This window comes from Corvus kubaryi, unplaced genomic scaffold (assembly GCF_017639235.1).
Source record: "Corvus kubaryi isolate FWS band 111438036 unplaced genomic scaffold, C.kubaryi_AGA036_p1.0 37300, whole genome shotgun sequence".
Lineage (NCBI taxonomy): Eukaryota > Metazoa > Chordata > Aves > Passeriformes > Corvidae > Corvus > Corvus kubaryi.
In genome coordinates, this window is record NW_024581093.1 from 14326705 (window position 1) to 14354582 (window position 27878).

At 39.1% G+C, this 27878-nt stretch overlaps 1 long non-coding RNA gene across 1 annotated transcript in view; it reads right to left on the reverse strand.

Annotated features, from left to right (window-relative positions):
- Positions 1–4357: 4357 nt before the first annotated feature.
- Positions 4358–27878, reverse strand: part of LOC121664345 — an 80842-nt gene continuing 57321 nt past the window's right edge. The window contains exons 4-7 of the long non-coding RNA XR_006015962.1: positions 15492–15607; positions 12945–13088; positions 11591–11635; positions 4358–6114 (exon numbers count right to left, since the gene is read on the reverse strand). This is a non-coding gene — a long non-coding RNA (uncharacterized LOC121664345). The remainder of the gene's footprint in view (positions 6115–11590; positions 11636–12944; positions 13089–15491; positions 15608–27878) is intronic.

The window sequence follows — 27878 nt, forward strand, 5'->3', positions numbered from 1 at the left end:
TTTTACCCAACTTACAAGTAAGTTAGTGGGTTGGAAATCACACATTTTAGAAATATTTTCTGAAGGATGTGATCATATTTGCTGCCCTTGAAAGTGTTTAATGTTGCATGTTCATTACATATTTTTGTGTTACTTAATTTAAAAGGTTTTCAAAAAATACAAACTGCCACAGAGTGGATTTATAGATGCTTAGAAAGTAATAAGAGATATTTAATACACAAAAGAGAAAAACTCATATAGCTACACTGACATGCAATTAATAAATTTCTAAAAAAGTTACTAGCAAAGTGTCTTTCCAAGGTTTACATTCAGTCATTTGAGTCCTTTCTATGGAATACCATCCACTAAAACACAACATTCTGAAGTCTTTCTGCTAACTTAGTGTAGAAGTACTACTGAGAAGAGTTAGCTTTTTAATAATGGGGTCAAAATATTTTAAGAAATATCACTTCACGAACTATAACTAATCAATTTGCACCTGTGTTATGTGGAGGAGACACACTATCCACTTTGGACAGCAGTGCTGAGATGTACTAAGGTTTGCATAATGCCAGCGAGCTATATTAGTACTTAAGGGCTTGTGAGTAAGAATTTTACTGCAGTCACAACATATACATTGGGCTCTTCTAGTAAATTGATCACTCAAATAAAAAGAAAGGAATGTTTTTGATCTGCAAAGAAGATGAGCAAAAAGTAAGCCTGCTCATGTTAACTCTGCATTAGGGAAAAAAATGAACTTTGATCTATCATATTGTGGAGCTGCTTATATTTCAATGGCAATTTATCAATTTTTAATGGTCAAAGCTCCCAAGCAGTAAAAGCTTCTTAGACTTCCCAATCTCATAGCCACTACTTAAAATTTTTTTTCTGCATGATTTACTGTTTGGAAGCAAGAAAGCAACACAATTTCTTAAGGATTCTTTCTTTTATACAAATTGATGAAATGGAGTCCAACACTACGAATTTTGTTCTTCCTCATGCTGGTGTAAAAGAAGTGCAAAATCCCACCTTAGTATATCTGAACCTTTCTTAGCTAATCTAACAGATAGCACGGAGTATCAGCAACGGGACTGAGCTAAGGTCAGGATGCAGCAGCAGCAGCATCCCCAGCCCTTCAGGGAACGCTTCCTCCTGCAGGGATGGAGCAGGGTCGGTGCCACCCCTGCTGGCAGTGCCCGCTCCAGCCCAGCCCGGGGGGCTCCCAGCCTGCAGGGAGCAATTAGGAAGCTCTGGCTGTGCCCCAGCCACCACGACTGCTGCAATTTGTCTTTGCGGGGACAGAACAGGTCCCCCTGCTTCCTCCCCCCACACCAGGAGGGTGGGAGAATCTTTCCCAAGGTGGCGGATCCAGCTCCACGGTAAGTCCCAGCTTTTCTGGCTAAGGTGTGCCCTGTGTTCCTAAGACAATGGAGACGTGAGGATGCTTAGCACCCTGTGGGCCTATCACACAAGTGAATCTAAAATAAGCTCAAGACTGTCTTGTTTTAAAAAGGTTACCTTGGAAAGTCCAAAGCACAAGGAGAAGCATTTAAGACTGCAGATCCAAACTTGTGTGTTGTTACTGCTAGACATGAAAGCCTAAGATCAGAATTCAGAATTCAACCACTCTGACTCAAAAATACATCAATGCATTTGCTAAATGGAAACACCACTTGCATCACATCTTATCATAATGTCACAAAATGCAGAAAATTACAAATCAGTTTTAAGGCAAAATACATGACAGCAAAATATAAGTACACAAAAACTACATTAAATATCAGTCTTCATTTGTCCCTACCAGTTCAACTTACCTCTCAGTTCCAAACTCCTCACTGCAGTGCACAGCTTGAGATAGTCTAAGATCCATTTTAGAGTGGACTGAAATATAAATGACAGTTCGTACTACACATGAACATAGACAACTGTATAAAATATTTAAATAAAGACAGAAAAGAACAGAGGAAACCAACAGAGCCTTTGGCAGACCCAGCCTTTGGGAATTTAGCAGCTTGAGATTCATTGCAAATTTCATCTTTAATGTTATTTTTAGTTCAATATTTTGTAGCACTCAGAAGTAAATCTTTGTGTGCTGTCTCTCCTCCTGCTTGTGCTGCTTCCTTTTCTGATCTTTTCTTTTAAAGAAACCTAATATATTTTCAATACAATTGATTTGTAACATGTTTTGTGATATTTGTTAAAGTTATCCTGTTTGTTCATACAATTCGGTGAAAACCATTACACTGTTGTTTCTTTTAAAGTGCTGAATATTGCTTGTCATAACTGAACAAAACGAGACCCCCCAACAGTCTTTGTTCCATCACACCTTGTGTTGCATTAAATTCTCTGACATTAATTTTGATTCTTGGGTTAGAGTCAAATTCTTTTTGTTAACCTCTCACTGCTGCTCCAGATACTGCCACACACAGTGCATTTCCAGAGCAGTTTTGATTTTTATCCTGGAATCTGTCCTTTGTCTCTCTCCTCAGCAATCTGACTGGAATGACGCACAAAACACAGGACTGGGGGTGGTGCAGAGAGGATGCTGGACAGCTACCAGCTGTAAGAACATGGAAACTGGTATGTTCACACCCTAGTCCACTGCACTGAAGATTGCTATCTGTCCATGCTCAGGTGTCTTGTACAAAGCCTACTCCTATCTTTTAATTGACTTTCCAAGCCCTTCCCCTTCTTGCACTTGCAGAGAACTCAGTGATCATATTCTCCCATTACTGTGCTTATGATTTAATAGTTGGGCTGCAGAAAATGGCCTTAAAATGGGCTATTCCACATCTATGGAACTGAAACGAACACCGTAATGTGACACGAGATGGGAACCATGCAGGACATATAAAATAAGACTAAGGCTACTTATCTGTGCAGTATGAACACTGTAAAACTACTTTTGCTTTAATTAATTTTAATTTCATCAGGCTGCAGTTGGAGTTGGGAATTTTTCCTTTCTTTTCATAGAAGGATTCACAAGAGGAGAAGGAGGATCTTGCCTGATCACAAGGCTTTACAATTGAAAGAGGCTTTTTTATTTCAAAAGCCTGATTTCTAACATGTAGAGACATTATTTATCAGTTCTTTCAAATGCAAGGACTAGGACTAAATGATCAGGCATCAGTCTTAAAACAAACAAAAGAGGTATTTTATCCTCACAGTGCATAATGAAATTACAGAACTCATGGCCATAGGATGGTGTGGAGGTCAAAAGTGTAAATGGACCATTAAAAGGGATTACATGAAATCATGGAAATGAAATCCATCACTAGCTACTAAACATGATGATCAAGATCCAGCCTCCAAATCAAAATGTCTCTGACACTGATCTTCAGAGGGCAGGAGCACACAGGGGAAGAAGGATTGCTCTGTATGAGAGATATATCAGAGTTCATACACTTTTTCCCCAGACATTTGCTCCTCTCACTCTCAAAGGGAAAACACTGGATATTTTGTCTGACTCAGGGTGGCAGCTACTGCATGTGTTCTAAAGTCTTCAAAAATCCCAACTCATTTTATTTGACATTGTATGTTTTAGAAATGTTTCCATTTTAAATTCAAGATAATTAGGGGGAAAAGCCTGTAGAGAGTCAAACAGAGGGCAAAAAGAAACAAAAGTACCCAGAAAAGATGGACTTCAGAACATTTTTCATGAAAGTCATATTTTTCCCTAGAATTGTGCGTTAGGGAAATTCTGTGCGTTAGGGTCTCATTTTGCACTACAGAAAAATAATTCCATCCAGTGATAGCAAGAAATGAAGTCCCCAATACAGAAACCTATGCAGTGCCCACCTTCCAAAGTTGCTGAGAGGCTGAAGCAACCTGACAGAACCATCCTGCAAATCTGAAATAAGTCCCTGTGGCCTCTGCAGTGCTGAAATCACTGCTCGCCATTGCTTTCACTGCACTGAATCATTTGGGCCTCTCCCTTTCTGTGTGAGTCAGGTTGTGAAAACTGAGCCTTCTCTGGCCTGTAGGATTCATAAACACCTGCCCCATTAGCCCACTTTCACTATTTGTCTAATGACAACCACAAGTAATGACTTGACTCAAGTCATGTCAATATTCTGCCAAAAACTACCATTTTGCCCTCTTAGCCACCTCCTCCCACCCACCCATAGGTTATGGAACTGTGGGATGGTTGCCAGAGAAATGCAATAAAAAGTAGGAAATGACATATACAAATAAAATTCACTTACCTAAAAGCCCTGTTCATCAGATCTCTTTGTGCTGCCTCCTCCCCCACCATCCAGTCCTTTACTTCCAGCACTTGTTTCTCCTCTCTCTTAATTTCCTCTTCCTTTGCTGGTTTTTTTCTTCACATGTTCTACTTTCTGTACTTTTTTTTTCTTCTCTTTTTATGCCCTATTTTTTTCCTTTGGCTGAAAAAGAATAAATGAATGCTTTTATATTTTTCCCTTGCTTTAGAGCCAGTAAAGCATTATGGAGTCATTTTACCATTTTTGCTCCCTCTTCCCAGTTTTTCTGCCACCACTTCTATTGTGGTTTTGTACTTTTCTTCTGCCCTCCCTCCAAAGCCATCAGTCCCTCCTTTCAAGTACTTCTTCCTCTGTGACTTCATGTCCTCTTTGGAGCTCCTGTTATGTCCTAGTGCAGTCTGAAATTATCCAGATTTTCAGGTGGATTTCTTGGGCTTCTGAAGTTTTGATGGTGGAGAAAGGTCATCCTAAACACATGAAGCAATGCTGAGTCCTTCTGATGGCAAGTTTCTGGGTGCACAGCTGTGGCTTTAGGGAGAAGCAGGGATGGGAACTGGAGTGGAGCAGAGTCGTATTCCAGTGGTCGGGGGAAATATCCCCCCTTGCTTAACTCTAAGTCACTTGTTTCACTCTTATTTCCTTGGCCTTCAAATGTTCTAAATCATTGCCTGAGAATCCATTCCTGAAATCTGGAATCTTTATCCTCATGGATGGCCCTCCTGCCAAGAGTACACAATAACTAGGAGTAGCACTTTGTTTTAGCTTGTGGTTGCTCACATTTTCCTGGTGCTTAAACCCTTCTGAAGACTGACTGTGGATCCCAGCAGGATTTCGCTGCTCTGATTTGGGTTGCACTTGCTGCAGGGGAGCCTGGCCCATGCTGAGCTGTGGCCCCTGGAAGCTTTGCAGGGTCATGTCTAAACATACAATGACCACAAACTGGTGTTCTTGGAGGTTTAGCCTGGCTATAAACCATTGAACAATTTTAATTCATCCCCATTCCCCTTCATTCCTGTTAGGTGTAAGTACATTTAAGGCTTACAGGGAAAACATTATTTCAGGTTTGTGAGATAAGATGGTGAAAAAATGGAAGCAGCACTAGCTTTCGTATATATTTTCTGTGCTAAGAATTGAGAGAATGGGGAATTAGGGCTAAAGTAACAAGCAGAGAATGGGAAAGAGCCTGACTAGCTGAGAATTTCATGCTGTAAACATTATTCTAGAAATAATCTTTTTGTGTTTCTGTTCTTTACCTTTTTAACAGCACAATTACCCATGACAATATCAATTGAACAAGACTTTAAAAAAAACCCACACGAGCCACCTTAATGAAATACCAAGCACAGCTCAAACAACAAAAAAGATTCCCATTTTGGGGGCTTTTCTCCATTTATATTAAGGATCAGTTTTTCTGTGGAAGAATTGCACAATATGGGTTTTTCCTGCTTGTTCATAATAGGTCATTCATTAAAGAAAATACTGGGAAATTATTTTCTGTGTCGGTGGATACAGGATGCCATCTGGGAGCTGAAAAAATGAACAGAAATCAGGCCGAAAAAAAAAAATTATTAAAAACATGAAATTAGTTGCACTTAGAGAAAGCAGACGAACACTTTCACAATGCCAGCCCCAGCAGCTAGGCTGCAGTAATTGGCGCTTTGTCCAAGCACTCACGGGAGCGGCCGGGGGTTCCTCGGCAGGCTCTCCCTCGGGGATTCAGTGCCACATTTCCCCCGGGGCTTGTCCCTCTGTCCCGCTCGGCCCCGGGCTCACCAGCGCCGCATGGATGCTCTTTGTCATTTCCTCCTGCAGCTTTCCCCAGCTGTCTGCTCACTGGCACTTCTCCATTCCTCTCCTTTCTGCTTCCAGTGCTCTGCTTCCTTTATTCCAAGGTGCTCTCTGGCTAGCCCTGTAACACAAGGCTACCGTGATACATCAGGCATTCTCCTCCCCTGGTCCAAAAACAACAGGTAGATCAGAAAACCTCTTAAAATGAGAAATTGGCTACTCTGACTCCAGTTCCAGGGTAATCGAAAATTCAGTGTTCACCATTTTGGGGTAAGGTGGATGGCTTAAGTTAGAAGGGGGTGTCTATGTCAGCTGATAAGGAAATCACAACAATATAGTGAGAAATATATTAAGATGAATATGGCCATATGCCAATTTTTTCCCCCTCATAAATAAGACCCTTGTTTACCAAATGTTCAATTTTGGTTATGTCACTATAAAAATCAAGCAGCTGGTAATTCAGGCTTGATTAGCAGGTCTCCAGTTTTGATTAGTAAATTACTGTAGTAATCAAGGTTAATTCTCATTTCAGAGCTATGCCACAGATTTTATTTCTTCCAGACAACTGGATTTATCATTCTGGAGAAGGAATATTTTAATAAATATTACAAAAATATCCAGAAAGAGATTAAAAAAGCAGATCCAAAGGGGTTTTGAAAAAATGGGGAATCGGAGCAGCAATGCTGCTCAAACATGAAACAGTTAATGTCCTAGGAATAAAATTCCAAGCTGCAATTTTGCCGTAGATTTCCACATAATATATGCAGAGATTGCATTGCTAATTCCTTTTACCTAGTGTTTCTATTTCTATCTTTAAAAATTGTTTTCTTTGGATCTTCATCTTTCATTTTAAAAGAAAAAAAAGTATACAGAGAGGCTTAAAAAGAAGCCCAAGAGACCATTATTAGTATAAAGATAAACAGTAGAATGGATTCTAACTGAGCCAGAAAACATCACTGCAGAATTTACATAAAATTTAGTTTTCAACCAAACATATTGCACATCCAGTTCCAGCTCATCTCATAATGAATATTCAAGCTTTTGAATGACCCACATGTCCCATAAGTGAGCAAGAGTCCCCAAAAGCCATCATTGTTGTTGAAGAGGCACAATATTAAAAAACACTGAGAATTCATTAGGGATTTTTTTTTCCATGAAACTTTTACAGAATCTTTAGCCTGCAAATGCTGCGATTATTTGAGCATACAAGTCTGTCAGGGATTTGAGTCTGGATAATAAACTCTTATATGGTTTTTAATTAGGATAATATTATTATTTTCTAGTCATAATTCTGGGTCAGATTCTGTGTATCTCTCTCACATCACTTTTGTATAATTAGAGACTAAATTATCTAAAATAAATATGAAGTTTTGCTTTATCTACTCAGTACTGCATGCTTTTCCCAGATAGGAAAGAACAGGCAATTTTTAGATCTACCGTAGTATTCCACTCAAAATATTGAGATAAATTTCTCCTCAATAACACAGAAAGAATTGACTAAAGAAGCCCTAAAATATATGTATATAGAGACCAATTACTGAGAATACAGTAAAAACTGAATTCAGTATAAAATTATGCAATTCCTATGTCCTTTGAGGGAAAAGGAAAACCAAAACCACAAACCCAAACTCCCTTTTCTAGAAAAAAAATGCCATGTCCTTTTATAAAAGGCTAGGGAGGAACCTGGAATTTACTTCTGTTTGCATATTCCACTGGACTAATTTTGCTACAAGCACTTCCCTTATGCCAATGGAAATCGGGGGGTTTTGAACCAGACCAGCATCAACTGTGCTTCTAATTCAGCGCCTTGTTCCTGATGATGGCAAACAGAAAATGCTTCAGAAGGTTCCTTCCCAGTGCTAGAAAGTCAATAGCCATCTTATGGCCTGAAGCAAGGAGATCCTTATCCTTCCTGCCTCTTTCCCTTTATAAAGAAGTCCTAGATATTTAACATTAGGTCTTATCTGCATGGTTCATTTACAGCCCAGCATCTAATGACCCAAACGTTGGCAGAAAGTGGAAAGCAACCTGATCTATGAACATTTATTTAAGATTAACACTTTGTTAAAACAACAATCAATTTGGGTGGAAAGTAAGCATATACAGGCTGGATTTACTGAGGATGTTAAGACTTGTCTCACTTTCACTCAGCAGCAGATTAGGAAGCCCCAAAATTTGCAAGAGAAGAGGAGAAAAACATATTTTCAGGCAGAAAGCCTGTAAAACAAACATCATACTGTGGGAAAAAAAAGTGTGTGTGCTTTTTGCAGTCTGCCTTATACAAGATTCACCTGGAAAAGGAAGGTGTGGGGTGTGGGGGGAAGTAATTGCAACCAAGCCACTGCATTTATAGGGGACTTCCAGAGATTTCTGGCTGGTCTCCAGTAGTACAACAGCTCTTTGAATCTGGCAGATTTTACTCATTGCTTTTGCGCATGTTTTTATTTTTGGCTTTGGCTTTCCTCTCCTTTGCAGCTCTTCCAAGTTCCACAGGAGGAAGCACACAGCTGTCGCTCCTCAGGAACTGCACAGGAGACAGTGGCCCCTGTAACCACCTCTCCCACCAACAGTTCTGCTGCAGGCACGTACAAAGAGCTTGAGATTCATCCCCAGATCCCCTCCGGGCCAAACTGATTCCCCAAGACTTTGGTGAATTTTAAACAGCAGCTTTCAGGCTATGGTTGCAATATGGATAATGATATATTTGGGTATATTATCAAAATTCAGAAAAACATTCAAAACTACAGCCCCCAGAAGTTTTGTGTTGCCCTAGTGGGAGATAAAAACATTGAATGGGAAGGAAGAACTGCTTCTCAACCCCTTGGGTAGAGACAGGGTGGCCTACAACTGACTCTGCTGGGTATTCACCACCCTTTGCCAACCTCCAAGCAATCAACATGAAGGGAATACAACCAGGGAGTCACTGCAATCTTGTAATCCCCTGCAGGACAATAGTTTTCTTAAGAGCAGCCTGGCCTAGTGTAAATGAGAAAAGTCATAAGGTTTCTGGAAAGGTATTTATTTTATCCACAGGTAGGATTGCAACACTGAATGTGATAGTCTCTATTTAGGGTGATTAATAATATGTTATGTTGCTTGTTTTGAGTAAAGACTATAGGCCAACTCCTGCCCTGGCTCAACTCCCATTGAAGTCAATTGTTTAGCCTGAAAAATGGATTACAGGATGTGGCTATAATTTATGCATACAAAAATGCAGAGGATTCTACCTTAGAAACAGTAATTTTTATTTATGTGCACTGCAGTAGTGCCTAGAACCTGAGATTCCTTGCTCAGGATGGTATCCAAGTGCACAGGAATCACAGGCATGGTCTGTACCCCAAAGAGTCTTTGATCTAAGCAAAAGACAAGCGACAGCAAACAGATGGGGAGAGGGGCAGAAATGACAAGGTAACTGGGAGATAATTATGATCACTATGCAGTCACAGCACATCAGCTGCTTAACCACTATCATTTTTTTAAGGTGTCACAGCAGAGGAGAGTTTTAAGGGAGGATGTGAAGAAGGGCAAGTTTGGTAGCTGGCAGATTTTTATAGGAGTGGGCCCTTGCAGAAGAAAACAAAATGACTACAGTCCAAAATTTTAAAAAATCAACTTTTCAAACAAAAATCTGTTGTGAGTGATGGATACAGATTGATCTGTCAGTACCTTGTGGAAGTGATAGGGGTAAACAGACTTGGGAGAGCCTATGGAGGCCTTAAAATATCCACAGGATGTTTTTGGCTGCAAGAGAAAAGAAGGAGCTGATGAAAGGGTGCATGGTGGAAGAGGGACATGATACAATAAGAACTTTGAAAATGCACCCCTGCAGTGGAGTCAGAGAAAATGGGCAGATAAGTGCCTGACAAGCCTGGAGAAACCAGGACTCAATGCTGGGCTTTAAATTTGGGTTGTGCTTGTCAAAGGGTCAGACATGAAGTACAAGAATCAGAAGGTTTGTCCTAGCAAGCATAAATCTAGAGAGAAAGATGTAGAAAGACATAATGTCTAGAAAGACACAATATCTAGAAAAAAATTGGGCCTAGAACCTGAGATGACAGTGCTAAAACAGTGATCACAGTGATTTAGTTTTTGTTCTGCAAGATGCTGCTGGCATGAGAGTCTCTGTACTTGAACAGGGGAACACTTCTGAGACTTGTTATACCTTAGTGCATAAGCAAAGTATATGGAAAAATGAGAAAAACGGATGACAAAAAGAACAAAAACTCCCCTTTAAACATGTTATGGCTTTTTGGTTTAATTTTTCTCCCTACAAAGTTAGTAAGCTTATATTTCAATAAATCAATGAAAACAAACCATTTCTTTTTGTCACACATATATGCTCAATTTTTGTGTGTCATTGTGGGAACTGAATAAAAGAAACCTAGGCATGGAGCTGCTTACACAAACTTGTAGGAGTAACTTTTGGAGAGCCTGAGCATTTGCAACTCCAATCTTACTGTGAACAAAAATAGAAAGGACACTATGCATGCTACTGCAAAGCAATTTTTATATTATAAATATGTTTAGGTGGTATCTAAATTACCACCAGAGCTCTGACCTTGGTTACAAATGATCATAAAGTAAAGAATACTTTGAAGTGCCCCAAATTGTAGATCAAAATGCTTGTATATTCATCACTTTGACTAAGATCCAGCCAAGATTTTCTTGGCTAATAAAGACTGTAAATTAAATAGAAAACAGGCCCAGTAAAGAGAGGTCATGGCTGCTTTTTTAAATGCTTACAGTCCTTTAGGGCAGGATGTCTGTGCTGCTTTAATTGTTTAGAGTTTCACTTTCTGCCATGGGAGCTGCAAATGTGGAAGCCTCTGTCTCATAATGCTGCAATATAAACCTCCATTTAAACTTGATGGGTCCCTTCTCATTGGAGTTTTATTTTCCAGGCACTTTTGTGATGTGCTCTTTTATGAGCAGTGTGAATAAATATGATGGCAATATTACCTATGCAAATAGGCAGAACTAAAGTGTCTAGGGTTAAGAAAAAACAACAAAAATTCTGCTTTAAAACAGAATCAAAGACCCAAAACATTAGCTACATTTTTCTTATTTTAATAATGAGTTTGTTCCTGCCAGTCAGCATTTCTCTGCAGCACAAACTACCCATGATCTGATTGGCAAAGTGTGAAACTGAACCTAATTTCGGTCTTATTTTTATTCTTCTTCAGTGTGTAAATCAGTGACCACACTGGGACTGCTCAGTAGTCCTAACTTTTGGGAGGATCAGATGCTTTCCCCTCCTACCTTCTCCCAGTCCACATGGAGAAGCTGCCTGGCTGTGCTTGATAGCATGCAAACAAATATCCTGTTGTATTAGTACCTATGATTTATCACTCCATCCCATGGTAGGGGTGTTATGAGCAGTGCTCTGCATTCCCTAATGAGCAGAATTTGGTTGTTTGAGGACTCTCCAATGGATCAACTTTATAGAGAGTCTTGAATGGCACTCAAAAGAAACATCTTTGGGGATCATGGCTTTAAAATACGGGACAATTTCCCACTTTTTGTCCTGCTGGAAAGTTGTGATCTCCCCAGACTTTAAATGGTTTCTATATTTAAGTGATAAAATCATTGTGACTCACCAGAGCAGGACATTGGATGGTGTCCGATTCTGTCATTTTGTTTGCCTGAAAAGGAGCCAAGAATGAAGATTTACAAAGCAGATTATGGATTTTGTACATCTCAGTGAAAAAACGTGATTGCTAGAGAAAAGTGAGCTGTCAGCTCTTCGTGATAGTCATGCAAAGGGTGAAAATGGAAGGACAGAAGATGGGAGAGCTTGAATGGAGTGTATGTTACTGGTAAAACACCCCATCCTTAGTTATAATAAATTAAAATTTCAATTGTGCTAGAATCACTCTACACTAAAGTCCAGATTTCTCAGGATTAGCCCAGAGATTAAGCCTTTAATAATTAGGGTGTCATGATATTATTTGATACAAGGCACTCTTTTTGGGGAGCATAGTGCAGCAGAAAATAGACAATAGCCAGTACTTCACCGGATAGCACAGCTCCTCCGTAAAATTCACATTGCTCCTAGTGATATTTTCCTATTCTTTAAGCTGAGGTTGGCCAGATTCTGTTTTTAGTTACACCATTGTAGAGCTGAAATAAGAATACAAGAGCCCATTGAATTGATGAGGATTTTGTGAAACAAACCCCAGACAAAAACCACTGAAGTCACAAACAAGACATTCCTATCTTCCCTGTATTCTGCACTGTGCTTTTTCTTTGTCTCCTTCCTTGTCACTTTTCTTTCTCAACCTCTGTACTTATTTTATTCCATCCTCTCCTACCCATTTCTATTGATGTTTTTTATGGCTTTGGGTGGGTGGTTAACTGGCATTAGGAAGAAAAGCCATACAAAAATATATCCACATATAGTACCAGCCAGAGCACCTGCCTCCTTTCTCTTAGTTACCTCAATGTCATTATGAAACAAGCTATATATTTATTATCTAAACAATATTAAACAGTAGGGAAAAAAAAAAAAAAGAACAGTGTGGTGTTCAACAGAGAGAGAAAAGGAGCAGTTAAATGAGTACCTTAATTCCTTGCTATTGAGAAGCTGTTACTATAACAAACAGCAGCAAGACTTTTTAAATCAGGCCTCTGGAACAAAGCATTCCAGTGTCACTTTTACATTAGTGATTGCAGTTGATGTCATTTTCACAAAACAAAATTATAACCGAAATGGATATTTCAGGTCAAAGTGCCACAAAGAGTATATAGATACATTTCCATCAATAAATCTGCCCTCTTCCTGCCCTGACATAAGTGTTCAACCCCTTGTGATTGACGTTTTTACCACTAAATTATACTATGTCTGCTTCTAGAAGAAATGTCTCCATTACAAAATTAGCTAACCATCAACATAACATAAAATAACTTCAACATGGTGTCATTTCACAAGAATATTGATTCTCACAGACTTACTGGATTAAATCCTGGTTTCCCATAAAAGGAGCAGCCATTATGTCTTTGGTAGACAGAAAAATATATATCGTGGAAAGATGTATATCTGGGTGATTAAAACTTCATTGCTGAGCTCAGAAGCACAAAATTTTGTCCCATGGCAATCTGAAATAAAGAAAATGGTCAAAATACAAGTTTGAATTATGCATAAGAACAAGGATAAATATCAGCTACAAGTCTGTCATTTTATTTTCCTCTGCTGGAAGATACTTTGACTATTGGTTCCACAGGAAAAGTCATCAGTTATTCTCGATTGACTACTGAGTCTGCCAAAATCTTGTCAAGACCTTGGGCATGTAGCTTTTCATTCTTTTACCTCACCCTTAGTGCTAACGCCTCATACCTCACAGGATGTGTCAACTAACACCTGAAAAGACTCTGAAATTCTTAGCTGAGCAAAGCTATTTAAGGGCAAACAATTACGATATGCAGCTGTAGTTTCTTTGCATATTGAAACTGTAGAAAGACAAACTACTTAGAGAACAGATTTTTTGATGGCCTTCTCTACTCTGGTTTTATAGAGTTGCCCTACATTTAGCATTGAAATAATAATGGGCTAAACTCATCCTGGGCACAGCTTTGTGATTTTAACGAAATTACATTGGGGATAAATTTGGCCCAATTCTCTGTGCTGAGTGGCACATTAGAGAAGATCCTAAATGAGAAAATACCACTTCTATGACCACGCTCGGTCCTGGCATATACGATATTTCGATTTTCAGCCTGATTCTTCAAATACAGATGAAAAGCTATGTCTCCATTAAGCGAGGCCAATGTCAGTTGTTGTATACACTGTGCTATCCTGAAGGCTTCTAGTCTGATGAGGGCTCGTGGTGTGCTCAGAGAACAGGAGTGAACAGCTGCCAGATTTCTCACATTCAATCAAGTACTTTTCATCTCTCTTCATCTTAGAATGAGAGTCTTTAAAATCCAATTGGTGCTGCACTCCCTTGCAGAGAAGAACTGGGTGCCATGCCAGTTCCAGGAGGACTATCAGTAATGAGGTGGAAGAGACGTGGGGGAAGCAGGAAGCTGGGGAGGATTGCAATTACAGAGTCTGTGCAGGGCAGGGTGTATTCCTTGAGAAACGGCTGCAATGGCAAAGCCCCATCCCTCGACCACAGCTGGTGCATGTTTGTGGGGCAGGGGCACACATGGGGCTCTGCTCAGCAGCTCCCTCTTATTCTGGCTCTGTGTGGCAGGAAAAAGGAGCATTTCACCTTGGGAGAATCACAATCTGTGGCTGCTTGCTAGTGAAGGATAGTCTGTCACCATTCATCCCTGCCCATTAAGGCTGGGAGAGGACAATGTTACCAGTCTCTGCCCATTCAATCCTTTTTTGTTGGCACATTACTATTTTATCATTTTGATCTTCTCCCTACTGAAGATAAAAGACACCATGGGCGGGATTCATGAATGACTACTGTTATTTATCGACCCAGGACTTTTTGAACATTTTTTCCCCTCTGATTCATGAACCACTTTTCCATATTCGAAAAGCAGTTCATAAATCGTTCAGCACCAGCAGAAATTAATAATAATGAATTCATTTACATAAAAGGACTCATCCTGCCAGTTGCTGATAATGTTTGAAGCCAGAACCTTGTCGGCACACAGGATTTTTGCTGGCAGTGCAGGAAATAATCTTTTGTTTATAAATTAATTAAAACATACTTTTCCTCTGCTTTTTAGAGCTGCTATAGGGACATTGGGTAACATATTGTGCATTTTCTTTTCTGTTTTGGTTTTTTTCCCTAAAAAAATGGTATTGCCCAGAGTGGAAAAAGGGATATTTGATAGCATTAAGAGTCAGACTTCTAAGAGAGAGGAATGTGTTTTGATTTGTTTTAGTGTTTTGAGTGAGGATTTCTTCTTAAGCCATTGGCAGTTGCATTTCACAAGGCTTGGTTTGAATGTATTCTTTCCTGTGGATCCGTCTGTGTTCAGTCTTCCCCTCCCTACATCTCATCCTGAGTTTCAAATTCAAGTGAACTTAAAATCATAACAAGAACCTCCCACGTTTCCTCTGAACTCAAACCCACGAGTTTCACATGATTCTGATGCAAAGCTATCTATAATCAGTCCCAGGTTTATTTTTGGAAAGGAAGGATGACCCTGAGTGAGCACTTCCATAATGCCAGCCAAGGGGTAGTATGTGTGAATGGATGTTTAATGCCACATGTGCTCTGTGTGTTTCATTATATCTGAATGCCCCAAAGCAGTGCCCCTTCCCCAGGACCAGATTTACTCCATTTACCCAAATGGAACTCCATGGGACCTACACTGCTGCAAGAGAATGAGGTGTTTGAAGCATAAGGGCAGCGTTTCACACCACACTAAAGCCTAAGCTAAGTTGCTGTGAAGAGAGCCCTGCTCCCCCTTGCCCAGACCCCGCGGTCTTGCTGTGCTGTGGGACAAATTTCACAGAAAAATAACACTTACAAGCCCACCCCATAAATTTTCCTTTGGATCACCAGTCCAGCAGAGTCAGTACCACACACCTCTCACCTCAGTGCTTTCCTGGCTGGTCTCAGACTCCTCCAGGTGATTCCATGTACCAGGGAGATCTGTAGCTCCTGTGAAGCATCTTCTCTTCCCATGTGCTCTTCATGGAGACTCCATGCCTACAACAAAGTTCAGCTTCCAGTTCAGAGCTCAAGCCTACAAATTCTGCACAGCAATAGCCAACACCGCTACATTTGCAGTTGCTTTCTGCATTCAGGCCCTGCTCTTTCCAGAGAAAGCCAGGAAGGCCCCATGCATGCTGCCTTTCCAAGTCACACACAAGAGCACTCAGAGAGATTTGCAAGGAGGGAAATGAAATAACCATATGAACATTTTACACAAAAAATAGCCTAATTATCTCTTAATATTCTGAAAAAACTAAAACACTTGAGTGTCAAGTATCACTGCAAATGAGTGGAAATATTTCTTAGCTTGTTTATTTCTTTATGTACAGCACCATTATTGGAAATTGGGATATGGAAAATGATTTGCTGGTTTGTTCAAATTTTTAGGGTTGGAATTTGTCATTTGGTATTCTGATTTTTATTTGTATTTAAGCTTTTGCTTGGCAAACAGAACTGAGTGCTATCACAAAGACTAGAAGTTGGAAATGTGTATTATTAGTCTGATCTGCATCATATGTATGTATATGGCTTTAATAGAAAAACCACTTTTAAAAACAACAACAAAAGGCCTGAATTGTCTGTTTCTACTTTTGCTCTTAATTGGTGGCATCTGGGTTTGTTGGTATTGAATGAAACTTTTATTTTGTGTTTTTGAGAAGGAAGAGTTGGCTGACTAGTTGTCTTTATATGGTTTAATTTCCTCTCATGTCCCCTTCTCTTTAATTTCACTGTTTGAAGACTTCTAAGGTAAATAATAAGGGAGCCAAAAGAGCTCTCCAGACAATTCACTGGACTGTTCTGAGCTGAACCATTTACCTGCAGCATGAACCTGGTCAGCTCACTTCAACTTTATGTCTTCATCTGTAAAACAGAGTTAAGGATTCAGCTTAGAAAACTTTGAGTTATGTTCACCAAAATCACCATAAAAATCCAATATGTTATCCTATTAGTATTCGGCTCATCTTTTCTATGTAGGCTTCTATGTAACAAATGGCACATTGCTTCTCCAGTCTGCTTGATGTAAGTTTGGGTAATTATTGACATTGCCAGTTATTGCCAGTTTATACTGGTGTGTGACCAGAAACAGCCTATCACAGGGTTGTCACGGCTGTATTTGTTACATTTGATCCTTTGCTTAAGCAACTTTTTATGGATTTCTCTAAAAGAAAGAGATATAAAAAGGAAAATATTTGGATGTGGATCAGAAAACGGAAACTGGAGTCAGGCTTCTCAGCAGAAAACATCTGAGGGAGAGGGGAAAGTCCTGTCCATAGCAGTAAAATGACATGCTAAGCAGACTGAGAGCAACATTCATAATGTTGGGAGCCCACTTTCCTCAGTGCATAAATTCAAGACAATGAAAATGTAATGGCTAAAGCATTTAGAGAGGTGATTGTGACAAGGACAGGAGAGGGGAGGGGTCCTGGATCATACTGCCAACAACTCCAAGTGAAACTGTGTTTACTACTGGAGAGGAGACATCAAACTGGGAAATAATTTAGGTGTAAGGTTCCCCAAAATACGTTCCTGTCCAAGCAAGTGAACTGTCAGGTGGAGACTGCAAACAGAATCAGGGGCTTTGACTGTGTATGACCCTGATTCTTCACAACACTCAGCTGCATGAGGAGGATCTTTAGCAATATGCAAAGTTATTGGACACTAGACAGGCTTTTGAAAACATCCTACTGCAAGTGAAACTGAACTATAAAAATGTATCAGCCCTGAACAAATGCCTGTTGGGAGTTGCAAAGAGCCACTAAGTCTTGATCCCTGTAGGAGCTGCAGATGTTGCTGGAAGCCACTACTAACAAGAAGCCAAGTCTGTAGCTGGAGCTGCTCATCACCTCTGAGGATTTGGCCTTCAATTTGAGCAGCCCACAGACCCTAAAGCCCAGTTCTAGGAGGCTTCTGAATAAGCTTTAGGAGGGGGAAAAATCCGAGGCAAGCTTTCAACCTTCTCAATTAGTTTTAGTAAGGATCTTCAAAGTTATTTTCATGAAGACAAGGGCTGGAAAAGTAACTTGCTTAAAGGAAAACTGAAAATCTGAGTTCTGTTCCTGTCCTCTCCAAACATAGCAACAGAGTTTTCAGGAATGGACCAGGTCACAAAGGCAAGTTGGAAAAGAAAAATATAAAAAAGGCAAATGACTTATTGTGAGAATCAATATGAAAATGCAATCATGGCAAATGATTCTGTTACTCATTTTCACACTTCTGCAAAAAATATTCATGTTTTTCAGTTATCAAATAATCCCAAGATTTTAAAACACCAAATAAACTTTTTGTCAAGTTCTTGCCAAGCACAGAAAATTCTACCACATGGTCTAAGTGAAAAACACTGTAGGGCACCTAAAGCAAATGGCAAGTTTTAAGAAGCAATTGCTATATGGCTTTTAGTTTCTTTTCTGGCTTTCTTGTTTTGGTTTGGTTTTTTGTTTGTTTGTTTGATATACTGGAGAGCCTCAACCATGAGATGGCAAATGTCTTATCATTAGTTTCCAGGGAGAAGTTCCTGTCCCCTTTTTGCACCAGGGCTTGAAGGTCTAGTAAAAATATTATAACCTTTATTTAGTACATGAACTGCTCCAAACTTTGACAGATGATCAATTGGATTTTCAAAAATTCTGAAAACAGGCTAAATATCTATGAGATTAAAAAAAAAAAAAAAAAATGAAGAAACAAGAAATTGAAATCCCCAGCATACTTGGGTTCTTTATATTCACGATGACTTCTGAATGTTGAGGGATTAAGTCTTAAGGTATATTTTTGGGATGACACTTTCAAGCTTCCTACATAATCATGAGACCTAGAAAGTTTTGTTTTACCTTAAAAAAAATTCTTTTTGCCTTTCCAGGAGCTGAGGGTTTAAATAAAGCATCAAATACCTCGAAGTTCATGATAAAATAGTAAGAACTGGCAAAGCTGCCTATGATAACAAGTAAAACTCATTTCAGAAGCTAGTAGAGGAGGAGAAGGAATAAAGTACAGCATAAGATGGGAGAAGGTTTTGAAATGTTACCAGTTTGGAAAGGCTGCATGTTTTCATTAGCTTGGCACTTTTGTGAGCAGCTATCTCAGCTTTCAGGTGCCCAGGAGTGAGTGTCTTGTGGGTTCCTCTGAGACTAAACCACTCACTAACAACTTCAGTCCATTCTCACTGTTTCAGAGTGTATTTCTCTTTTGCATCTGATTATTTTATTTCTTTCTCTGTCAGAATTTTTCACTGAATTTTCTTTTAAATAGGAAGCTCCTTTCTCACCTTGGGTCTGGCATGGTACAGAGCTATGGAGGGGTCCCAGCACAGCTCCTTCCTGCAGAGCACAGGTTTTCCACCCCTGGCAGAGGCAATGCTGCCCTGTCCTGGATGCTCCATTTGCTGTGATCCACCTCTTCCCAAGGCATGGGATATCCTTGGATGAGGAAACTTTCCTCAGAAGCCAGTCAGATGCTGTGGTGTTTCCCAATAAGCTGGAAGGAAGGCTGCTCTTTTTGTGACCCATCCTTTACCTCAGAAAGCAAAGAGCCCTCCTATCCAATCCCTGCTCCCAGCAGGAAAAGGGAAAGAGGAAAGAAAGAAGATCTCTGTATGAGCATGGCTGGTGTCTCACACTAATGCCACTGTAAATTAGCTGTATTTGAAGCAGCCCAGGCAGGCATCAAAACATGGCAGAAATGGTGAACATCTAGAGCAAGGCTTCCCAAATATTTTTGAACTGTCTGATTAATATCAACTCTCAACGTTTCTCAGATAATACCAGACACCACATTTCTCACTGTGTCAAAACAACCATTATTTTAAGGACCTCCACCTTCAGCCACTTACAAAGTGAGAGAATGTCCCCTCTACTATTCACAAAGATATTATTGAACCTGTTCTTAAAATCTCTTTGGCATGACACAAAATAATTACTTTATAGGAAGCTACTTCCACTGCTTGGCAGAAGGAAACTCTGGCTAGATCCTTCACAGAATATCATCTCTGTTTTCCCCAGCAGACAGGAAAGAAAATGGAAGGCAGTTCTATTTTCTTAGACCTCTTTCCTCGCTTTTGCTTCTCCTTTCAGCTCCAAGCACTGTTTTGCAGCAGACATGGAGTGGTATTCTGGTGTATCTAGAACAGAAAGTTTCTCTCAATCTTTAGGACACAACTCCAAAGCATAAGAAGTAGAAATAGGGATGTAAACCAACTGGAACACTTCATTTCACCATCAGAAGGGAGGAATCTTGAGTTTAACTAATTATTTTATAAGCTCTTTCAAATACAAGAAGGGTTATATAGTAAATGATGTACGTATTTGTCTTTAAAAAATGCATATATTTATTTACTTTGTACTTTCAATAGGTGTTTTAGATATGCAATTATATGATTACTAGCTCTAAGATTTTATAAATTTACCTAATATTTACCTAAATTAGATATCTGGAAATGCCATGGAAGTTGCTTGCTACTTTTAAAGGTCACAAATTTTACAGTTTTAAACCCCTGGTACAAAGATAGAAAGCATATGGTACATGTTTTAATGGGATGCTTTTAAAAACTTGAGATATTGTAGAATATAAGCAGGCATTTAATATCATTTAATATCTCAGTTGCTTAAAGCCAGATTGCAGCTGTTTCATAGAAGTGAGAAATAGAAATGGACACAAATTTTAAGATGAGATGTGGCTGATGAGGTCATTGATGACCTCAGTTCCACTACCGGGTCAAGGTAGCTGGTGGACCAAATATAGAAATTCTTCCACTGGTGCTCAAAACCCAGCTCTACCTTAGGCAAACACAGTTCTATCCCACTTTTTAGATTACCAAAGACATACTGATCAAAGTACTGACCATATATATCAAATTATAATATCACGATCATTGGCATTAGTTTATGAAAGTCAGCGTCATTTAGGTAGCAAGAGCTTTAATTGTAGGATTATGAAAATGTGGGATACACTGAAATATGGTGCAAACTATAAATTATAAAGTTTGTTAAAATTGTAACTACTTGATTCATATAATACCAAGCTGATCAAGAAATGCTGAGGGACTGCTGCCTCCTAGTCTGTTTTCATTTACAAATTCACTTTAGAAATTGAAGAATCTATTCCTATCAGAAAGTTGCTCACTCACTGAAAGCAGCTATTTTTAAGGTTTTACTTAAGGGAGATAATGAATAAGACTAAATTGATGCCAGGCATGAAGTAATTTTAACCAATACATTCAAAGTCTATAATACAAAATATTAGAAAATTATATGTACAGTAATCTCAAGTAAAGAGATGTTAAAATTCCTTGGAACCCAGAAACTCTTCTATTCATTCTGTTCTTCTTCTTTCAACCTCACTGTGGGAGGCTCCATCTCTGACATCTTTATATACGATGTTCTCATTTCAAAATGCCACTGAACCTTCAAATGAACACTTGCCTACGATCTTTGAATTCAAAAAACCTTAAATCAAGGTTTTTATATTTTAGTGCACTCAGCCATAATATGCAGTGAAAGAATTTTGGTATTTAGTCTAGGTCTTATTTCAGAAGAAAGGAAAAGACGACTCTCAAAATGAAAACAATAGTTCAGTAGAATGAAATACCAGCAGTACCAGATAATTTCTAGACAGGATATTTCAAACATATATTGAAAAGCAAGGGAAATGAAAAACCCTTTAGAAACTTCAATCTGGAGTAAAATACAGTATTTTTTATAAGAATTTCTCATATATTGTCATGAAAGAATGAAAATAAATTGAAGTAGGGCAAGCAGTGTCTGTACAATACTTGGAGCCTGGCACCTACTCCCAGTGTTAGTGTGTGGAGGATTTGCATGAAGGGCTTGGAAGGTCTCTCTACTGGTGGACATTAGGACAAAGCAAGCAAGGGCAGCTTGACGTTCTGTGGTGGACACAGAATTATCATGAACACACTTCTCTTATATGCTTTAAACCAATCCTTTTTTTCTCATTAGGCTTTCAAGGTTTTAAAACTACAAACATTTTCTGAGGCCACTTGTTAGAACAGACCACCCTCTATACTGCCCTTTGTTCATCACCTATACACACACAGTTCAATAAGACATAAACTAAACCAACTATCTAAGTAATTTGGTGGAATGATGCAGATCTGCTACCAAAGTCTCAAGTCAACCCTGTATTTTCTTTTTTTGAGATTATCTCCCTAAGCAACCTGTTCCAGTGTCTCACCACACTCACAGTAAAAAATTTCTTCCTAAATCTAACCTACATTTTCCCTCTTTCTACCCATTACTCCTTGTCCTGTCACTATAGCTCCTGATGAAGAGTCCCTCTCCTGCTTCCCTGTGACCCCTTCAGGTACTGGAGTTTGGCTCTCAGGTCTCCACTCTCACTACAATAGCCACCAGAGCCACAAAGAAATTAAAGGTTATTTACACAAAAATGTTAAAGCTTATCTGGTGGCAGAAACAACAAAACCACAGGTATCTCCCCACTTCTGACAAATCCTAAGCTCTGTAACTGGTAAGAACAATATTAGGATTTTTTTCACCTTAACTGTGACTGGCATGAGAGCTGTGCAGCTATGGGAAGCAGAAGAATGCACATTTTAGGTGTGTGCATTAACCTTGCAGATGTTAGCAGTGCCAAGGCAGCCAGAGGAGGAACACTTAGTGGCTGCAGATCCTGGTGGCACAGGCAGCACTGCACAGTGCAGCCAGCGCAGCTGCTGCCCTGTGTGTGGCAGGATGCACTGCTCCGTTCCCTTCAGGATGCACTGCTCGGATCCTTTCCCTCTCTGCTGCTGGATGTTGCTGGCAATGCTCAGCAGCTCCCTTTGACTGCACAGGCTGCTGGAACATCTCCAGAGCTCTGGAGAAAAGTGAGCACCTGAAGCAGCTCTGCTGATGAAAATAAAAAGATGAACAATAGAGCAATGCAATAGTCAGTACTGCCCTACCACAGACTCTAATTCTCGGTGTGTAAGCCCAGGCTGTAGTACGGTGTTACACCGTGACAGCTGAACAAGTCAGCATTTGAGGTCTGCTACGCTGAGGACACGATAAATCACCATCCTTAATTTGGAATTATTCAAATGCTCTGACCTCAGCAGATGTAATGAATGCTAATGCATTTGCATTCTGATATTTCAGGAATAGATGCAATAGATGAAGAAAGAAATCAGAAAGGGGTGAAACTAGGCTCACATCCAGAGCACCAACTTTTTTTCAGGTGCTAAATCACTTTTTCCATTTTCAAATTAGTCTGAGAGGAAAACCAAAAGTTAAGAGAGTTACTAGTTTCCACAGTTACTCCTTTTCAACCTAAAGAAGATATAACCACCATGTCATTCACATATATACACAGATGTGTAAACTCTTGTAAGATTATTATGAATGTGAAGATACAGAGAAAAAGGTATACCTGTGGAAAAGAATCTTTCATTATCAGTCAGAGCTTCTAAATAATATGTATTATTTTGTTCAGAAAATGATAAGGCATTTTCAGATAATATAAAAAAATGCTTGGAGAAGTGTGCAAGCATCTACAAGTTTAGACACAAGCCAACTGAATTTAAATATCTAGACCTGAAAGTAAAAACTGTACACGTGGTCTCTCAAAGAAATTGTAGTGCTTCTTGTTTTAGATACTTGGTTAAAATCCTGCAAAAATACCATACTTATTAAATGGCTTTAGCAGTTTTTGCACCTAGAAACATGTAACTTCACACATATACAAATTCTTCATCAACAACTGTACAGAAATTTTCTAACCCCAACATTTAATATACAAGTTAAGAGTGATATTTTTATGTGTTTCAACAAAGGTTCAGTAAGTTCAGTGGTCCATATATTAAAAATGTATCTATCTTAAAGGCACTGTAGTTCTTGCTCCAGCTATCAGGTTTTAAAGACAGATTAAAGACTGCTAAGTGCATGAAACATTAAGAAAACCAATTAAATATCTAGATACTTAAAATATCTAATCCAGCTGCGGAGTACCATAGAATACAAGCAAACACAAGGTGTGCTGGGGGGTGCAAGTATTGGTTTGCCATTTGTGGTGTTGACTGCCCAGCAATGTCTATGGCAATGATGAGGTTAAAAATATTCCCCGGAGTGACAGAGGAAACCTTTTCTTCCCCAAGGTATTGCCCCAGCTGCTGGGTAGAGACAAGTTCCTCCAGGTGAGGATGCAGGTGGGTTGATTGGGGTAGTCCAGCCAGGAGGAAGTCTGCTGGGATCAATTAGGATGACCCAGATACAAAAAGTGAGGAGACTGCATTTGATCCTTTATTGCTCCTGTTTCCCACTCTTGACTCTAAGCTGTGGGTCTCAGAACTGAATCTTGAGGGGCACTGTAAGGCTGATCTGTTATTACCAGTTTGTGAGTGGAGTACCTTGATAAATTAATTTCTCTCTAAGCAATAAAACCTCCTTCCTTTTAGAGCTGCACAGGAAAGATATAAAACTCAATATCTTAGTGTAGTTCCCTTTCCTCCCTACTTAATAACTGTTTTTATTTTAATTTTTGTTCCCAGATCTGACAATAGGATAGCCAACCATTCATCACAGGATGCAGAGCTAGAAGTGTTCTCTGTGAAGATATTGGCTTCTGGAAGTGCCTTACCAAGAAAAAAATCTAGTGTGTTTCCTAAGTTATGGTATAATATTCATTATTTTTAGAAAGACTCTCAAAAAATTAAAATGCATGCTCTGTGTTGACAACAGAAAAATTACCATGCTGTGTTTAAAATTTTATATATGGGTCAGCTTTTCAATGCTGCTTTGACAGAAGCAAACCTCAAGCTTCCAAGTCTGGAACTAAATACCCCAGTGAAAAGTGAAAAATGGGGATCACAAAACCCAGGCTTGCTTCAACATAGCGCTGAGTGTTTTGCTTTGTGGTTCTTTTTCTCCACTCCAGGACTGTGACAGTCTGAGCAGCACTTGCTGCTGGAGCTGAGCCTTCCCCCAGAGCTGCACCCAGACTGGAGGCTGCCTGCAATGCACTGCAGCCTTCTGAACAGAGAGAGCTGCCATTTCAAACACCACCTTTTTGTCCAAAATCAACCCTAAAATATTTGGAAAAGGGCAAATAGAGAGGGAGCTCAGTGTCCCACCCAGCAGAACTCATTGTCGAGTGTTTGCTCTAGTAGTACAACATTCACATTTCTTCCTTTCACTAAATCTCTTTGCACGTTATATTTGAATGAAAGATAGTCAGGGATTAAAATTACTATTGCCTGATTCTTCCATCCTCCATTATATAATCAGGTACAAGTAAAATCCCTGAGGCAGAACAAAGCTTTATTGACTGGAAACAGACGCAAACCTGTCCTATTATAATTAGGGAGAGTTTTGAATTGGTTTCAAGGGACTGTCAGAAATAGGCCTCAGAAAGGATGCATGAAATATCTTGTCTTTTGCAGATCCTCCAAAGCTATGTGCTCTTAGAGCACACAAGAACATGTTCCAGTTCAGAAGAGCAGAAAAACATGAAACATATGAAGCTGCTTTGCCAAGGAGGAAACCCACTGTACACAAAGATACAAGCATTCCAGAGAATGAAGGGGGGTGTGGTGGGAGACCCCCAAGAATTAAAAAAAAAAGTTCTGGTGAAAAAAAAAGCAGAAAAGAAGAGGCAAAGACCCTCTTAGTTTTGGGAAAAAAAAAAAAACAACCAACAAAAAACAACCAACCAGCATGGAAAAAAACCCAAAACAAACAAAACCAATTCAAAACCCAAAATAAAATTCCCTTTTTTTTCCTGAAAAATGAAATCTGTTCTAACAATATGCCTACCCATGGTTTCATGGCTGCCTCACAGCTCATAAATTAAGCAAGTTCTAACCTGAGCACACTTAATGCTGAAAGAGGCACAATGTTTGATTCTGTAGACTCTATTTATCCTGTGATCTATGGAGGTGTTAAAATACCTTATGTTTGAGGAAAATTAACCAAAGAAGAATGGAACAAGACTCATGCCTTTGAGGTCCCTCTGGCATTACTTCTAACAGGACATGTGTAAACACTGCTGTTCTGGACAAATTTCAAATGGAAAGCAGAGGTAATAAAGAAAACCAAAGCACAGTAGTGTAAGTTAGAAAAATTACTGTTTCCATCCCCTTTTAAAGATTGTAGACCAATACTGGTGCAACTGTTTTCCACCAAAAGCATTGCCTCTCAACAGACCACGTGCACAGCTCTCCAGCCTTACCCAGAAATACATGGGGGTTTCAATGGTTGTGCTTTTTTGGAGAATCCAGGTTAGTGATGTATTTTGGTGTGATTGTTTTAGTGTATTTCCATTTCAACTGAGGCCCTTTTAAGTAGCAAACAGGACTGCTTTACTGAATTCTTATTTCTCAGTGTTTAACATTCCTTTACAGACAAAGAGCACTTAATAACTGCTCAAGCAAAGCAGTGAATTGATAAAAAAGGACTGTTGTAATCATCCCTTCCACAGTAGCCATTACAGTGACATATTTATATTGTAAGACATGGTGGGATACAGCTTCCTGTACACTCAGCTCTGCAAAGCAGGAGGGGAAGGTGGTCTGGAAAGCAGCAAGACAACACTGAACATGTGAAATGTCTCTTTATGCATTCCCGTGGTAACGCACCCATCTGAGACAACACTGCTGCCATTGTACAACATGAAAAAATGATGTCCATTTCCATCAAAGAACAGCAAAAAAGAGAGATTTTTATTGTGGTTAGCCTGAGTTCAAAGCTTGGGGTAGCACACTCACAGATGAACAGAATAAACACTTACACTTAGGCTTACTGTATACAGCTTAACGAACACATATGAAGATCATATAAATAATTCACATTACTCAAGAGATGGTGAGTTGAACAAGTCCCTTCTGGTTAAACTTATTTAAAGATAAGGTGAAGTTAAGTGAGTGATGGCACAGTTACAGAGGCCACAGTCCAAGGGGAATTTGGACAGTCTAAGTTACACTACCAGAGTGATTTGTGCAGAATTATGTCAACTTACAGATCTTTAGACCTTATGGGAAAAGGAAATGTCTGATCTTTAAAAGAAGTGATACAAGATGAGTATTTTACAAAGTACAATTATGCTTTACTCAAGAAACTATTTCTATGAAATAGAACTGGACATCAGCAAAGCATAAATGGAAATATTACAGTACAGCTGGAGAGCCAGTTCAGTAGTGACAAGGAAACTCTCTAATGCTAAATACTTGAAACAAAAAGCCACCCTAAAAAAGATATAATCCTTTTCAGTCAAGTGCTCTCAAGTCTTTCTTCTGTAGTACCTTACAAATATGTAATGGATCTACCCTGTATCTGCCTAGTATTATAGTTTAAGCATTTAATTGAAACTGTAAATGTAGAAGGCATTTCTAGAATCATTACTCTATGACTGAAGCTAGTGAGTCATTATTTTTGGCTGACTATTAGCCACAACCATCAAATTCATGAATTAATCTATCATGGAGATTTTGGTTCTGGTATAGAAATAATATCAACAAACCAGGTAGCATTTCATCTGTTAATATTACAATAAGCCTGCAAATTATTCCTGTTGGAAGGGTAGCATTATAATGACAATATGTCTCTCTTTTATTATATAAGTATGTTATACATACATTTTGTTTGATACCTACAAGCAGTATCCTGACCCCCAAATTCATTGTTGCAATATTACTGAAGCTCTATAATTTAGAAGCAATAAAATTCAATCAGCTTTTCTCTATAAAATTTACAAAGCAAAAGAATTTCCCTTTCAGTGCCTTCTAAACACCTTTGTTTTGGATGGTCAAAATGCTAAGAGCATTCCAGTTCAGTAGCTCTGGTTCAGAAACATGCATAACAGTTAACAGTAATGACAAATAGATATAGAAAATAAGCAACAATCCTCGCTGCACTGAACTTTGCAATTTAACACTTAGTTTATATTTAATTAATTCAGAAAGTGAAGAACTTCAAAACTGGCTTTGAACAGGCTGTTTGTTAAAAAAAATAGAACATTTATGTTTTCACTGTTGTTTTTTCAAATGTGATGTGACAAAGTGAAAAAGCTGCATGAAAGTGTGGTTCTTTGTGTGATGGAAGTGGGATGCACCTACTAGTCTCACATCATCAAAGAAACAGACATATATCTATAATTTATGCTTTGCTTTAAGCTTCCGCTGATCCGATGTGGCTTTTTCAGACAACACAGGCAGCCCTGGCACAGCCTGTCAATCATCTGGGCATGCTCAAATTGTAGACCATTAGTAGGAGAGACAGCAAAGTTTCTTTAATGACGCTTTTATATGTGGTGTGTTGGCAGTGAA